Source organism: Pongo pygmaeus, chromosome 7 (assembly GCF_028885625.2).
Source record: "Pongo pygmaeus isolate AG05252 chromosome 7, NHGRI_mPonPyg2-v2.0_pri, whole genome shotgun sequence".
Lineage (NCBI taxonomy): Eukaryota > Metazoa > Chordata > Mammalia > Primates > Hominidae > Pongo > Pongo pygmaeus.
This window is the reverse complement of record NC_072380.2, coordinates 91,219,306-91,234,672: the sequence shown is the minus strand read 5'-3', so window position 1 is coordinate 91,234,672 and position 15,367 is coordinate 91,219,306. Positions and strand designations below refer to the sequence as shown.

General features: G+C 34.0%; 1 long non-coding RNA gene across 4 annotated transcripts in view; it reads right to left on the bottom strand.

The window, feature by feature from the left end:
* The window catches only part of LOC129042197 (uncharacterized), a 178,724-nt gene that overhangs the window by 10,471 nt on the left and 152,886 nt on the right, over positions 1–15,367 (bottom strand). For 2 of the 4 annotated variants that reach the window (XR_010127239.1, XR_010127236.1), the window contains one exon: positions 5,162–5,320. This is a non-coding gene — a long non-coding RNA (uncharacterized LOC129042197). Of the gene's footprint in view, positions 1–3,274; positions 3,436–5,161; positions 5,321–11,419; positions 14,952–15,367 lie in introns of those variants that run through there. The other 2 variants (XR_010127237.1, XR_010127240.1) reach the window with 2 other exon arrangements.

Sequence of the window (15,367 nt, the reverse complement as noted above, 5' to 3'; positions counted from 1 at the left end):
GCATTATTCTGTTCTGCCTAACTCCTTTATGCAGATGACCTGATACTGGTTTCTCTTTGGCCTTTGGATACCTCCTTGGAAGAACTCTTGTTTTAATCATTGCAACCTTCTGACAAGCCTCATCCTCCCCAAACATATCCTGGCCCTGAGAATACTAAAACAAGTCTTTTTTTTTTTTTTTTCTTTTTATTATTATTATCATTATTACACTTTAGGCTCTATGGTACATGTGCACAACGTGCAGGTAAGTTACATATGTATACATGTGCCATGCTGGTGCGCTGCACCCACCAACTCGTCATCTAGCATTAGGTATATCTCCCAATGCTAACCCTCCCCCCTCCCCCCACCCCACAACAGTCCCCGAAGTGTGATGTTCCCCTTCCTGTGTCCATGTGTTCTCATTGTTCAATTCACAAGTCTTGATTCAGTCTGTCATGCTGGCTTCTCTTTGTCCAATCTTTGGTTGTTGAAAACCAGAGATGATAGGGGGAGGGAATTCTACACAAAGCTACAGGTACATGAAGCAAAGCTGTGAATGCTGCTGCTTTCTCCCAGGCTGACCCCACAGTCATCATTCCTTCCAGAAGTGTGGCTGAAAATTGGTGGCTCACAGATTACATCCAGGCCAAAGATTTTGTTGGTAGTAGTGCCATTTTGTTGTTGTTGTTGTTGTGCTTTTTTCTTTAGTTAGATATTTTAAGATTGTGAACTTGAATTTTTTAAATGGAAAATACACTTTCCAATGTGTGTTCTTCACCACCTTAATATATTTTACCATTTGGTTTTGTCTATCTTGTTCTAAACCTGCTAGGTCTTTGCTGCTGAACTCAGCAGTGCCATCTTGTGCTCGCAAGGTCCTAGAGAGATACTAGTGGAACTGAGCTTTAGTGCCTTGTCCTGTATTGTAGCCTCTCTCAAATATGAGAATATGAGAACCAGATTGGAGGGACGATCTTGATACAACACTTTCAGTTACTCACATTAACCCCAGCAATCTTCTTTGAACCTTTCAAAGGTGTATTCTCCATTCCTCTTCATATCTCTTTACCATCATTCTCTATTTCTTCCTTCACACTGGTTCTCTGGAGAGAAGTTTCTTCTTCTCATTGTCAGGCTTAACACCTACCTTATCTTATGTTTTTATGTCATCATCTTCTTATGGAAATTGATCTTGCTCTTCAGTCATTCCATCCCCAATGGCTACTTCCTTTCTGCTTATAGTAAATTCTGATCTCTAGTTTTAAAATACAATTTCTCTTCAAATATTTAACCCCTTAAGTGACTATCCCATTGCATTTCCTTATTTACCCCAAAACAATTTGAAAGAATAGTTTTATTCTCAACTTGAACTCGTCACTATTTTTTTTTAGTAATTTATGTATTAGAAGCTGACTTTTGCTATCACTCTTCTTCTAAATTGGATTCTCAGTGATCATCAAGGACTTCAGCAAGAAAAATCCAGCAGATTTTGCTCAAAAATGATTGCCTCTTTGCAACTTTCGATACTGCTTATAGCAGCTTTCTTCTTGAAAGGCTTCCTTCCAGTGCTGTGTTATTGTAATATCCAGTTTTATTTTTTGCTCTGATCATTTCTGGCCTTCTTCTCTGGCTCACTTTTGAACTCCCTAAATATAAAAAATCCTATAAAACTTTGTCCTCAACTCTTTTATCCTCTCTTACTACCCACCCCCCTAGTATTTTAATAATCTCATTCCAACCGTTGCAATTTTTGAAATTGCCCTATATGAGTTGTGGCCAATTCACTAAAGTAAGAGTATAAAATATGTCAAATAAGGCCTGGAAGAAAATTTTTTTATTATTCAGAGGTCATATGTTTGCAGCATAGAAAATCCAAGTGACTTTAGAGATGAACTATTAAACTAAGAGAGTTCAGTAATATTGCTGGATTGAAGGTCAGTATACACATCAATAGAATTTTACACACCTGACTAGAACAGTTAAAATGTGATAAATATAATAAAATAATAAGGTGACTATCACAATAACAACAGAATATGCCTAAGAAAATCCAACAGAAAATGTCAAAGATCCTTAAAAACAGCAACAAAGGCCAGGCGTGGTGGCTCATGCCTATAATCTCAGCACTTGCAGAGGCTGAGATGAGTGGATCACCTGAGGTCAGGAGTTCGAGACCAGCCTGGCCAACATGGCAAAACCTTGTCTCTACTAAAAATACAAAAATTAGCCAGGTGTGGTGGCAGGCGCCTGTAATCCCAGCTACTTGGAAGGCTGAGGCAGGAGAATTGCTTGAACCCGTGAGGCGGAGGTTGCAGTGAGCCGAGATCGCACCATTGCACTTCAGCCTGGGCAAAAGAACGAGACCTCATCTCAAAAACAAAACAAAACAAAAACAAACAAACAAACAACAACAAAATAATAAATGGAGGGATATATTAGTGAATGTGAAATGTTTTAAACAAAAAAGCAATTTTCCCAAAGTTATTCTTTTAAAAACTCAATTTCAATAAAAATATAACACAGTTCATCATGGAGCTTAATAAGTTGATGATAAAATCCATATACAAGTATTAAGTCCAAGAACAGACAATATTATTTTGAAGAAGTTAAAGGATGAATGAACACTTGTCTTAGAATTAATATAAAGCTATAACAATAAAGAGTGTGATACTATTACAGGAATAGACAAATTGATGAATTGGAAGAAGCAAAGAGTTACTGAAGCAGATTTATACATATGCAGAACTTGGCATGTGGCACACACACATTATATTGGGAGAATTAGACATCCATGTTCGTAAAAACTGTACCCATCATGCATCATACATAAACAAATTATACCTATCAATTATTATTTCTTAGAGTGAAAAAGATCTGAGACATATAAGAGCAGATTTAAAAAATTTTTCAACTCAAGTAGTAGGTACCTAAGGATCTATCATATACTGTCTGTAAGTTTATGTGTTTGAAATATTCCACATTTAATAATAAAAGCAGAATAACATTTTAACAGATTAATTACTGTATTTTTTAATAATTGTGGGGCGAATTTGGAATCATTACAAATATTTTTTTACCAAAATTATTTAATATGAGAGAGAACAATAAGGTCTTTTTTTTTTTACAAAATGTTAAAAAGGAATAACCAGTTAGAAACACTATTTTTAAGTACTAAAGAATCTTGTCCTCAAATTTTGTATCAAAATATTACTGTTAGTGAAGATCAAAACGTATTTTACTAATTCAAACAATACTACATTTTATTTAAGAACTAGAAATTTAGACCTTTTACCTGTTTTTATTAACTTCGTTAATTCTCTCATATTTGTTATTTGACACGTGGCTTTGTGCTTGTACATGCCATCCATTTTGTACGTGTGATTAAACCAATATAACTATTTGCTCAAGAAAACTCTATCCTGAAATCTAGAAATAGTTCTGTTTGGCAGTGTACTAAAACAAAAACAAAAACAAAAGTACATGGTCAATAACCTAATGGTTGTAAATGTTTATATTTTATTTATTAGTATCTCTTCATAAAAGATAACTTAGCCATTAACTAGCTTCATTCTTAATGGTGCTCCATAAGAGACAGTAAAAGTATTTCTATTTCCAATCCTAAATTCTCCCCTGAAGTCCAGATTTCTATACACAAGTGTCTACTCTATACTACATTGGAATATCAAATAGATGTTCTAACTTCACAAGAGCTGAAACTCTTCACTGCTGCATACTGCTGCACCAGATGTATTCTTCTCTAAGTCTCCCTCATTTTACTTTATCTACCCAGGAGTCAACCCATGGCAATAATCCTACATTCTTTTTTTTCTTTGTCACAATTGCAAAACAATCAGCAAGTCATGACAACTTTTCCTTCAAAATATATGCAAAATTGATCCACTTTTTCCTTACTTGGTGCTACCTTGCTTGTCTGAAGTATCACCATCTCTCACCTACACGTTCCAACAGACTCCTAGATGGCTTCCTGCTTCCGTTTTACCCTCCTAAATCCATTCCTTACACAATAGCCAGAATGATTCTAAAAATGTAAACCACTTCAAATAACTTGACTTGCACTCTAAACAAAATCCAAAGTCTTTTTCTTGGCCCGCCAAGCTTACATAAGCCTACTCCAACCAAACTTTTCACCCTCTCTCCCCTTTTCTCCCTTCCCTCCTTTCCTTATTTGCTGAATTACAAACACAGTAATCATTCTCTTGCTCTTCTCACACTATGAACCTCAGCACTTCTGAATTTACTATTCATTCCTTCCTCTTCTTCCTTATCTTTACTGGCCAAAATCTTTGTCTGCTTTATGTCTCATCCCTACACCTAAGGAGGTACCTCTTCAAGGAGGCCCTTCCTTACCATGAAACCACAGTACCACTCCTCAATCACTCTGCACTTCACTGTTCTAACTTTATTTCTTCACACCACATATTACTATCTACAATCATCTTGTCTTTTTCTTTGTCTACTATGTGACTGTCTCCCCACAACTAGAAACTAAGCTCCACAAAAGAGAAAGCTGGTCTGTCTTTTTCACCAATGTACTCCCAGGTCTAAAAACATTGCCTGGTACATCTACCAAATCCTAAGACATGGGGCCTCAAAACATTGCCTGGCCTTCAAAAATATTGGTCTAAAAAGTGAATAAATTTTTCCTAAAATCAGGAACTGAAAGATGATGTTTGATATTACTGCTATTTAATATGTTCTGGAAGTACTATGCATTGCAATAAAGCATAAGAGATAGTTTGAAACATGCTTAAAGGATAAACAGGAATTAATCAGAAAAATTTAAACAATATTATATACTAAATAATTTTGAGACAATATTATACACTAAATAAGATATGTATATATGTATATATATATGCATATATGTATAGATGACCCTTGAACAACACAGTGGTAAGAGTGCCAAGCCGTCATGCAGTCAAATTTGCATATAACTTTTGATTTCCCCAAAACCTAACTACTAATAGCCAACTGTTAACTGGAAGCCTTACCAATAACATGAACAGTCAATCGTGTATCTGTATGATATATGTATTATAAACCATATCCTTACAACAAACTAGGTTAGAGAAAAGAAAACATCATTAGGAAAATTAATTAAAAAAAGAGAAAATAGATTTACAGTACTGTACTATATTTTTTGATACCATAAGTTTACCTTGTCTGTTTACAAGATGCATTTTCCTTCTGAAATGGTAGGCAACCACAGCTGCAGACCTCAATCTATGTCACATATCAGACAATTCAGCTTTTTCTTGTAATGTCATGACTTTTCTCTGGTTCTTGGGATCACTTCCAGCATCACTAGTGGCACTTCCTATGGGTCTCACGGTGTTATTCAAGGTTCGCGGTATTGTACCAAACATGATGAAAAATACACAAGAATTGCGAGAGATTACTTTTTACTGTGATACACAATTTACTGGAGAGACGAGCTGCTAACATAGAGATGATTAGAGACACACTGCATTTCAAGTGGATACTCACAACATGAGCTCACCGCAATAGCAATAGGAGGTGGCTATGAAATTATTACGGTAGTATAGCATGTACTATAGTCAATTTTATACAGTTATGATTTAATACTGCATCATTGCATCCACTTAACTTGACTGCAAATGGCAACATGTAATGTCTGTGTTTGTGTTTAATAACACTTAACTTTTTGCAATAGATTTGTATGTATTTTATAGCAAAAAATGATAAAATAGACTAATATTTAATACATCTTATGCATTCATGACATTCCTCACATTTTTTAATTTTTTTATTTTTGTTTCTGGGCTATGTGGTTCATCTATCAGTTGTTTCAAATTATTGCAAATATTTTAAAAATTTTAATATATTTATTGAAAAAATCTGTGTGTAAGTATACCTAGGCAGTTCAAATCCATGTTGTTCAAGGAGTAACTGTATACACACACAAATATTCATATATAACCAGGGAATATATAACATATGTATTATAAATACATAGTATATAACATTATAACATCTAACACAGATATGCACGTATCTCAGCTTTTGTAAAGTTAAAAACTATCTGGGAGAAAATACATTTGTTTTATTCTTTAAAACTAAATACATTTTTGATATATCAAAGAGTTGAATATGGAAATAAAACCTCAAGACATGAAAAAATATGGAAGAAAATTTTGAATATCAAGATGAGGAAAGATTTGTAAGCATCAAAAACAACAACAACAACAAAAAAAGGAGTCACAACATACAAAATTTAAATTTCTGTTCATTGAAAATAATACCATAATTCATATTAAAAGCAAGTATTGGAGTGAAAACATATTTTTCAAATTAACAGCAGAAAATGTTTAAGATATTTAATATATAAAAGCCTTTTAAAGTCACAAGAAATGTGTTGTGTGTGAATTATCAAATTTATTAAAATATAAATGTAAACCACCATGTATATGGAAAACGTGTTTGCCATCACTAGTAATTCACACTTACACCTTATAAAAACAAGATATTTTCATTTCTCAAATTATTACAGTTTATTTTATATTTTTATTATTATTATACTTTAAGTTTTAGGGTACATGTGCACAATGTTTAGGTTTGTTACATATGTATACATGTGCCATGTTGGTGTACTGCACCCATTAACTCATCATTTAGCATTAGGTATATCTCCTAATGCTATCCCTGCCCCCTCCCCCCACCCCACAACAGTCCCCAGAGTGTGATGTTCCCCTTCCTGTGTCCATGTGTTCTCATTGTTCAATTCCCACCTATGAGTGAGAACATGCGGTGCTTGGTTTTTTGTCCTTGCGATAGTTTACTGAGAATGATGATTTCCAATTTCATCCATGTCCCTACAAAGGACATGAACTCATCATTTTTTATGGCTGCATAGTATTCCATGGTGTATATGTGCCACATTTTCTTAATCCAGTCTATCATTGTTGGACATTTGGGTTGGTTCCAAGTCTTTGCTATTGTGAATAATGCCGCAATAAACATACGTGTGCATGTGTCTTTATAGCAGCATGATTTATAGTCCTTTGGGTATATACTCAGTAATGGGATGGCTGGGTCAAATGGTATTTCTAGTTCTAGATCCCTGAGGAATCGCCACACTGACTTCCACAATGGTTGAACTAGTTTACAGTCCCACCAACAGTGTTATTTTTACAATTATCAGTGTCAGAATGAGTTGAAATGAGCGTGTTCAAACACAGCCAGTGGAATTATGAATTCATCCATTTTTTAAAATAATTAGCAAACTGCATCGAAAGTCCTAACAGGGTTCCTACATCTACTCAACTTCTGTTTCTTTTTCATAAAGAAATGGATATGGATACATTTCAGTTCAAGATGATATGTTGCAAAATAACATAAAATATTAAAAAGTAAAAACATCTAAGTATTTTGCAATTATTAGATTTTTAAAATAATGCCACATCTATAGAACAACTATCAAAACCACACATTTGGAGAAGATTTAGCAACATGGGTTGGAGTGTTTTCAATATAATGCAGATGAAAAATCTCAATTATATCAACTTGTTATGAGTTCAAGATAGTCTGGGTTAAGTTATAGTAAGAAAAAAATCTCAAATTTAATGACTTAAACAAAATTTTATTTATCATTCTCATTACCTGTATAAAGTGGGTCAACAAAGGGTATCTGGTCATAGTAGTCACTTGTGGTCCTAGACTCACAGAGGATTCATCTCAACAAACAGATGTTTCCATAATCACCATGGCAGGAGGAAGGAAACATGAGGAATCACTGTCTGGTTCTTACTACACTTCTGTTCATATTTCACTTGTTTATATTTCATGGCCACATCTTCTTTGGAGTGTATGGAGAAATCCAATAATATTATGCATATATATCTTTGAAGAGCTTTGTGCTCCTCAAATTTAAAAACTATATTTAGAAAAAAATCTTTGATAGTATTGTTCTATGCTCTGTGGTGGGTTTATAAGTATTAATTTTACAATTATGCTATATTTATGTTATATTATGTTATATATATGTGATAACATATATATGTATATCTCACCTACATCAGATATCACATATAAAAAATAAAGTAAAAATGGGAAAGTAATCACAGCATTAAATCAAGAAGATGGGGTGTTAAAGGCGGCCATTCTGTATACTAAAACTTTCTGAGTTATTTTATAAAAAATAATTTGAAAATTAAAGTTATCAGATTACAATTCAGTACTTAACTGTATTAATTCAGTACTTAACTGAATTGTTTGAATAAAACTGAAGAAAAAAGATTTTTTTTCCTCTTGCGTAAAGTAATGGATTCAATCAAAAAAGAAATTTTTCTGTCTCTTCTTTATTTAACTTAAACATTGTGATCTCAGTGATAAAATTACATGGGATGTAGAGCTTACAGTTCAATTTTCAAATGTTAAAATTCAGATGTTTAAGGTAACTCATATCAATGCAACATGACTAAAACACTTGAAATCACATCCTTTATTGGATAAAATGGTATATATGTGTACATATATACATGGATAATCATACATCCAAATGTGTGTATTCTATGCACCCACATCAACCAAAATGCACGCACTATAATCAGCTAAAAGATAAATAACACTCAAAGTTTCTTCTTTCTCAATAGAAATTATTTATTTTCACAAACACACTTCCCATTGGCTGCTAACAAGTAGAGAACAGGGTTTTTTTGGTTTTAAAAAAATGTGTATTGATTTCATTGACCTGTTCTCTAGTCACACACTAATAATTGATAAAGCTGAAGTCACTTTTTTAAACAGTGCTATTCAGCCTGGTCTTGGTGTAACTGCAAAGATCCACTCAGCTCCTTTGTTGTAGTCCATGTTGGCCATAGTTTGTCCTTAACTAGCTCTCTGTTTCAAGTAATTAAATTTTTACTTTATTTTCTGTACCATATGTCCCACTATCCCATTGTCCCTGAGTCACTCACTTGACTCTCTGCCTAATATCTCAGTACTCTGGATTTGTTATCCCACTTTGCTCTTAATTTTTTGCAGAAACAAAGATATGGTCCTTGGTCTTCAAATACCAAGCCTGAGTCCCTAGTATTAGCTGCTCAAGCCACATAATATTTATTGTCATTCTACCTGACCTCACTCATTAATTTATGGATCCATTCAATCATTCACTCATTTGACAAATATTTACAGATCACATATAGGCCAGGCTCTATGTGAGGTTTTGAGGACATGATAATAGAGACCAACCTTGCTCTTCTATAGTAGCAATAGCCATGAAATATATAATTATGATAAAAATTTAAAGTACTGTGATAAAATTTAATCTATTATTCTTGTAGATCAAGAAGACAGTGATAAACTCTGATTAAAAGGATTGTGGAAGATCTTATGATAGAGGTAACAATGCATCTGGGACTTGAAGAATGATTTGAATTTCACCTCAGCGTCATGAAAGGAAAGGGCATTCCATGGGGTAGAAATAATAACACTTAAATGTGTGGAAATATAAAAGCTCTTATGCCTCAAGATCCTACTGTAGACTGAGATGGAGAGAGAGCAATTTTAAAAAAGGAAAAAACAAAAGCTATGAGACCAAATGACGAGATAAGGTCTGAATTTTTTAAGAAGTAAGAAAGGTGATTATTTTTAATTAAACTGTTTTACTTGACTTTTTCATTTTCTTTTGGCAAACTCTGAAACAGAATTATTCATATAAGTTCAGGTTTATGTGTTATTCCAGGAGACTTAGATTTTTTTTAAAAAATATGAAATTCACTGAAGGAGTTTACAAAGGGAGTAACATAGTGATTGATATATGTTACTTAAGATCACTTTGACAGACATTTGATGTATTAGTTAAAAGCAAGACTAAGCAGTGAGTCCAATTAGAAGAATATTACAATAGTTCTGAAAAAAAATTAGATCCTGCATGAAGCTGAGACAGTGGTAATAGACAAGATAAGTGGTTGGGGACAAATTCAGGAAGTAAAAAGGTAATTGTTCTAATGGGTGGGTTTGATGGGCTATGTAAGAGAGAATGGGCAAGGGAGACAGCACGCTTCATGACTCCCACTAAGGTCCTAGATTTGATAACAAAATGGAATTTTGGTGCAATAATCATGAGAGAAAAATGTAGAAGGAGGCAGAGGTTATCAAGGTATAAGGTTGGAGCAGAGCTAATGAAGAATTCTGCACAGGAAATGGCGGCTAATGTTATCTGTAGGGCATTGTTTTAGGTTATTTCAAAGCAATCGTTACTAATCCATTCACACTGAGCAAAGGAAAAAAATGAGCCGTATTAACTTCTGGACTATTTGACGGGAGGAAGATAAAGAAAGAAGGAAAAAGAAAAGAAGGTACCAATTGCTGGTTAGCTCTCTAATCTCCCAGTTATTGCCTCAAGTTGGCATAAGTTATCTAGCTTCTCTTTGGGGTCCATATGGCCAGGGTAGACTAGGTTTGAGAAACAAATAGGTCGTTAGCAGAACTGAGAGTGTAGGCTGAAGGAAAGCCAGTAACCTCACTCCAGTGAAGTTCCATCATCTTTTTATCTTTTGTCTAAATGACTGTTAAGTCTAATTAACTAGCCCAGACCTTCCTTCTCAGTACCAGAACAATCTATCTCACCATTTAATTTCCATTTATTAGAATGCCATCCATGTATGATGATATGTCCTTGAGACATGATAAAAGATCAGCTGTCTCCCTGTGCATGAAGAATTTTCTAAGAAATATTGTTATTATGTCACCTTGGGGAAAAGAGAACTTAGGGTCACATAAAACATATTTTGGTTTTAATACACCGCTTTGAGAGAAGGGTCTAATTGTGTACTAATCCACATAAAAAAAATTAAGTGTCTAATGTTAGTCAAAGTGAGTCTCCATAAGCAAGGTAAATAAATTTCACTGATAAAAAATTCTACTACTTAGAGTAGGTCTTAAAAGAAAAGAAATAAATGAAAAGTAAACCTTTTTTTCTGTGTTGTGGTATGTGGAAGTAAAAAAAATCCACTGCTTGAAAGTAAAAAAAAAATCCACTACATGGGAAACAGTGTCCTCAAGGAAGAACTTCATTTCAATTAATGTTATACAATGAAAGAAAGATTCACAGAAGTGTTTAAGAACAGATGGTCCCAAATCAGGTAATGGGGATAGGGTTGTGAATATTGCAACAGAGAGGGTCGGACAGTCTCCAAGGAGCACATACAAATTTCTAGGAGTCCCACCTGACTCCTACTAGATAATTATTACTCCAAGTGAGTCTTTGAACACTCTTTTCATGCTGGTAGTTGGGTAGTTCTTACTCCAGGTGCAGGGATTTCCTTTGATTTAAGAAAATGTATGGGTGAATAACCTAGTATTTCGAAATATCACTTAGAAAATTTCATGAAGCTGACTTTCAATGATAGCTTGTTGTTCACTAATACAACCACAATTATGTTAAATAATACCGTTTTAAAAATATTTTATTGAGATATAATTCATATACTTTTAAAATTATACAGTTCAATGGTTTTTTGGTATAATGACAGAGTTATGCAACTATGACGACAATTTTAGAACATTTTCATCACCTCAAAAAAAATTGTGTACTTTAGTAGTCACTCTACATTTCACCCCAGCCCTTGACATGTGCTAATCTGCTTATCTCTATAGATTTTTCTGTTTTAGATGTCTCATATAAGTGGAACCACATAATAAATAGTCTTGTATGTCTGGTTTCTTGTACTTAACATTGTGTTTTCTTAAGGTCTGTCTGTATTGTAGCATGTATCAGCCCTTAATTCACTTTTTATGGCTAAATAATGCTCCATTATACAGTGTATTGGTTTTCTTGGGCTACTATAAGAGAGTACTACACACTGGGTTGCTTAAAACAACAGAAATTTAATAATTCTATTCTTTGGAACATTTTTATACTTTGTACAGCATGCCTCCCTAACATAAGTTCTCTGACTAGACAGAACACGATCCCTTGTCAGTTATAACAATCTACTGTTTATATGGTTTATTTAAGGATAATCAGACCCACATGAATTTATCTGAGATCCCCCAGTTGATACATGTAATGATGTCGCTTTGTTAACTCAACAAAATTGATTTCAGATTCCAAGATGTAAAGAGTGTTGACAGTCCACTGGGAACCAGGTGACACAAAATATAATGACAGAATCAGCAACAGTAGTGATCAGGGGCTATTCCAAGACTACAAGCCTGTAACTATTCCATTGTCACTGAAAATCGTGTTTTGTATCACACTTGATACAACTGTCAATAATGAGTAATAGCATCCTACATACATATTTATGGAGCCATTTTCCTAAGAATTTCAACTAAGGGAAGCATTATTTTCATCACCCGTCAAAACAAAATAGAACAATTACAATAAGAACAATAACAAAAAAAAGTGTTTTAAAAATTTTTTATAGTGATAGGCCTAAAACATATTCAAGATTCTTGGTTTTATTCATCTAACAAATATTTAGTGAGTACTTGTTGTGTACTGCACACTGTGTTGGGCTTTGTTAGGGAACAATACTCTGCTCCAAGAACTAACAACTTAGAACCGATAAAAGCATTCAGCTTGAATATATCTCAAAATTCTCCTGCTACCTTGCCAATCTTGGGCTTATCATGCTGGCTGTTTAGCTTAGTTCGGCCTTGCATAATCAGGCCACATCTGTGCAGCTGCAGTAATTAATTCATATCTGTGGCCCGCCACTAGGAGACATAAATATTAATAGAGCCTCTTATCCATAATTTTAGAGGGTAGCACTTTGGGATTTTTGAGCCCAGGAAAGCCATACCAGAAAAAGAGAGCACAAGGTCAGGGGTACAACTGGCTGGACTAGAAAATCCATCAGGTCAGAATAAAAGAATTAAGAAACTTATGTGTGTTTTAGAAGCAACCTTCTAAATGCCCTTCAGAAAATCCTTCTCAGGACACTACTTTATTTAAGCACTGTATTGATTTCCCCCTTATCTTTTGTTTAATTCCAAATTGTTTTATGCAACTCCAAAGACCTTGCTTATTTCATGGGCAGGGCCTAACTTTGCCCCTGAGCCAGTTTTTTTTTACTGTTAACCCTCCCTGAAACAGTCTTCTCTGTTTCCTCAGTTGGATAACTTATCCTATCTTTAAGGTATAAATGTCATCAACTTCCTCTAATAAACATTCCATGACCCGCTCTCCAACAGGGAGTAGATTAGACAGCTTTTTATTCTTTTGCAAAAGAATCCTGTATTTTCCCTACTCTAAAATCATGCTGTAGTATGATTGTCTGCTTATTTTTCTGTAATAAAGGGGTTCATATACTTTAATGGCCAAACAAGTCTATTTTGAGATTAAAAAGAGTATTAAAATAACTATAATCTTATGCAAGTTTAAAATAAGTATTTACTAACAAGTGGGGTTTGGGCCTATGGAAGTGTTATGAAATATTTTTGAAATAAAATGTTTCTTTAAGAAAGCAATATCTATTTCTATTCATAAAAGCAAAAGAATATTTGTATTGATTATCAGCACATTAAAATAACAAGTAGTATGATTATTTGTATTATATATTCATTTAATTTAAACACCATCTTAGTTGTACAAGTAATATTGGTCATTATTATTCTACTTGTGGACAATGTATTTTTGAAATACAGTTTTATTGTTTTCCATTTTTTCATAAAATTGCCTGCAATTGTTTTCAAAGTTGTGCTTTATGCTAATAAATTTGAAATTGTTGAAACCTTCAATTGACTGGTCTTCATAGAATACATTACTTTTAACTGAGAAAATACCCTCTCTACATGCGCTGAAGTACCTAGTAATCGCAAAATATTTTTTGCTAAATACAGCATATTCTCAGATAATGGAAGTATATTGTATATTTCAAAAAAGCTAGAGGAAAATAATTTGCATGTCCTCACCGCAAAAAACTGATAAATATTTGAGGTGATGAAATTCTAATGATTCTGATTTGATGATTACACAATCTCTCCATGTATTGAAACAACACAATGTTCCCCATACATATGTATAATCATTATGTATCACAGCTTTTTCCTTTAATATTAAAATGTATACATATTTTAGTCCCACTTTCTTTCTTTCTTTTTTTTTTTTTTGAGGCAGAGTCTCGCTCTGTCACCCAGGCTGGAGTGCAGTGGCGCGATCTCAGATCACTGAAAGTGTCACCTCCTGGGTTCATGCCATTCTCCTGTCTCAGCTGGGACTACAGGCGCCACCAACGCGCCCGGCTAATTTTTTGTATTTTTTTTTAAGTTGAGACGGAGTTTCACTTGTGGTCTCGATCTCCTGGCCTCGTAATCCGCCCGCCTTGGCCTCCCAAAGTGCTGGGATTACAGGCGTGAGCCACCACGCCCGGCCTATTTGTTTTTGTTTTTGTTTTTTAATGTATTTTATTGTATATATTTGAGGTTTACAACATAATGTTATGGAGTACATATAGATACATTGTAGGAAATATAGTAGTTCTAGAGTGAAGCAGATTAGTATATCTATCATCTCACATAACTTGTTTTTTGGTGTGACAACAACAGATAAAATCTACTTAATTAACAAAAATCCTTAACACAATTCAATTTTATTTAGTCTTCATGTTGTACATTAGATCTTTAGATTTGTTCATCCTACCTACCTGCTATTTTACATCTTTTGACCTACGTCTTCCTCATTTCCTCTCTCCCTCTCCCACCAATGGTAACCACTGTTTCCTTCTTTATCTCTGTGTATTTGAGCTCTTTTATTATTTTATATTTAATATATAATTGAGATCATGCGACATTTTTTTCTCTGTGTTGCTTATTTCACTTACCATAGGGTCCTCCTGGTTCATCCATGTTTTGACAAATGGTAGGATCTCCTTTTTAAGGCTGTGTAATATTTCATTGTGTATATATACCACATTTTCTTTATTCCTCCATCAATGGGCATTTAGGTTCTTTCCATATCTTGACTACTGCAAATAATGCTGCAGTGAACATGGGAATGCCAATCTTTACAAGGTGGTGATAATCTCCTTTTGGTATATATTCAGAAGAAGGATTTCTGAGTCATATGGCAGTTATATCTTTAGTATCTCTAAGAACCTCCATATTTCTTCCCATAATGGCTAGATCAGTCTATATTCCCACCAACAGTGCACTGCGGTTACCTTTTCTTCACATTGCCAACATTTTGATCTTATCCATTTGATAATAGCCTTCCTTACTGGTCTAAGGTGATATCTCATAGTGGTTTTAATTTGCATTTCCGTTATGATTAGTGATGTTGAGCTCCTTTTCATATACCTAGTGTCCATTTTTATGTTTTCTTTGAAGGTCTGCTCATATCATTTGTCCATGTTTTAATTGGGTTGTTTTTCCACTATTGAATTATGTGGGTTTT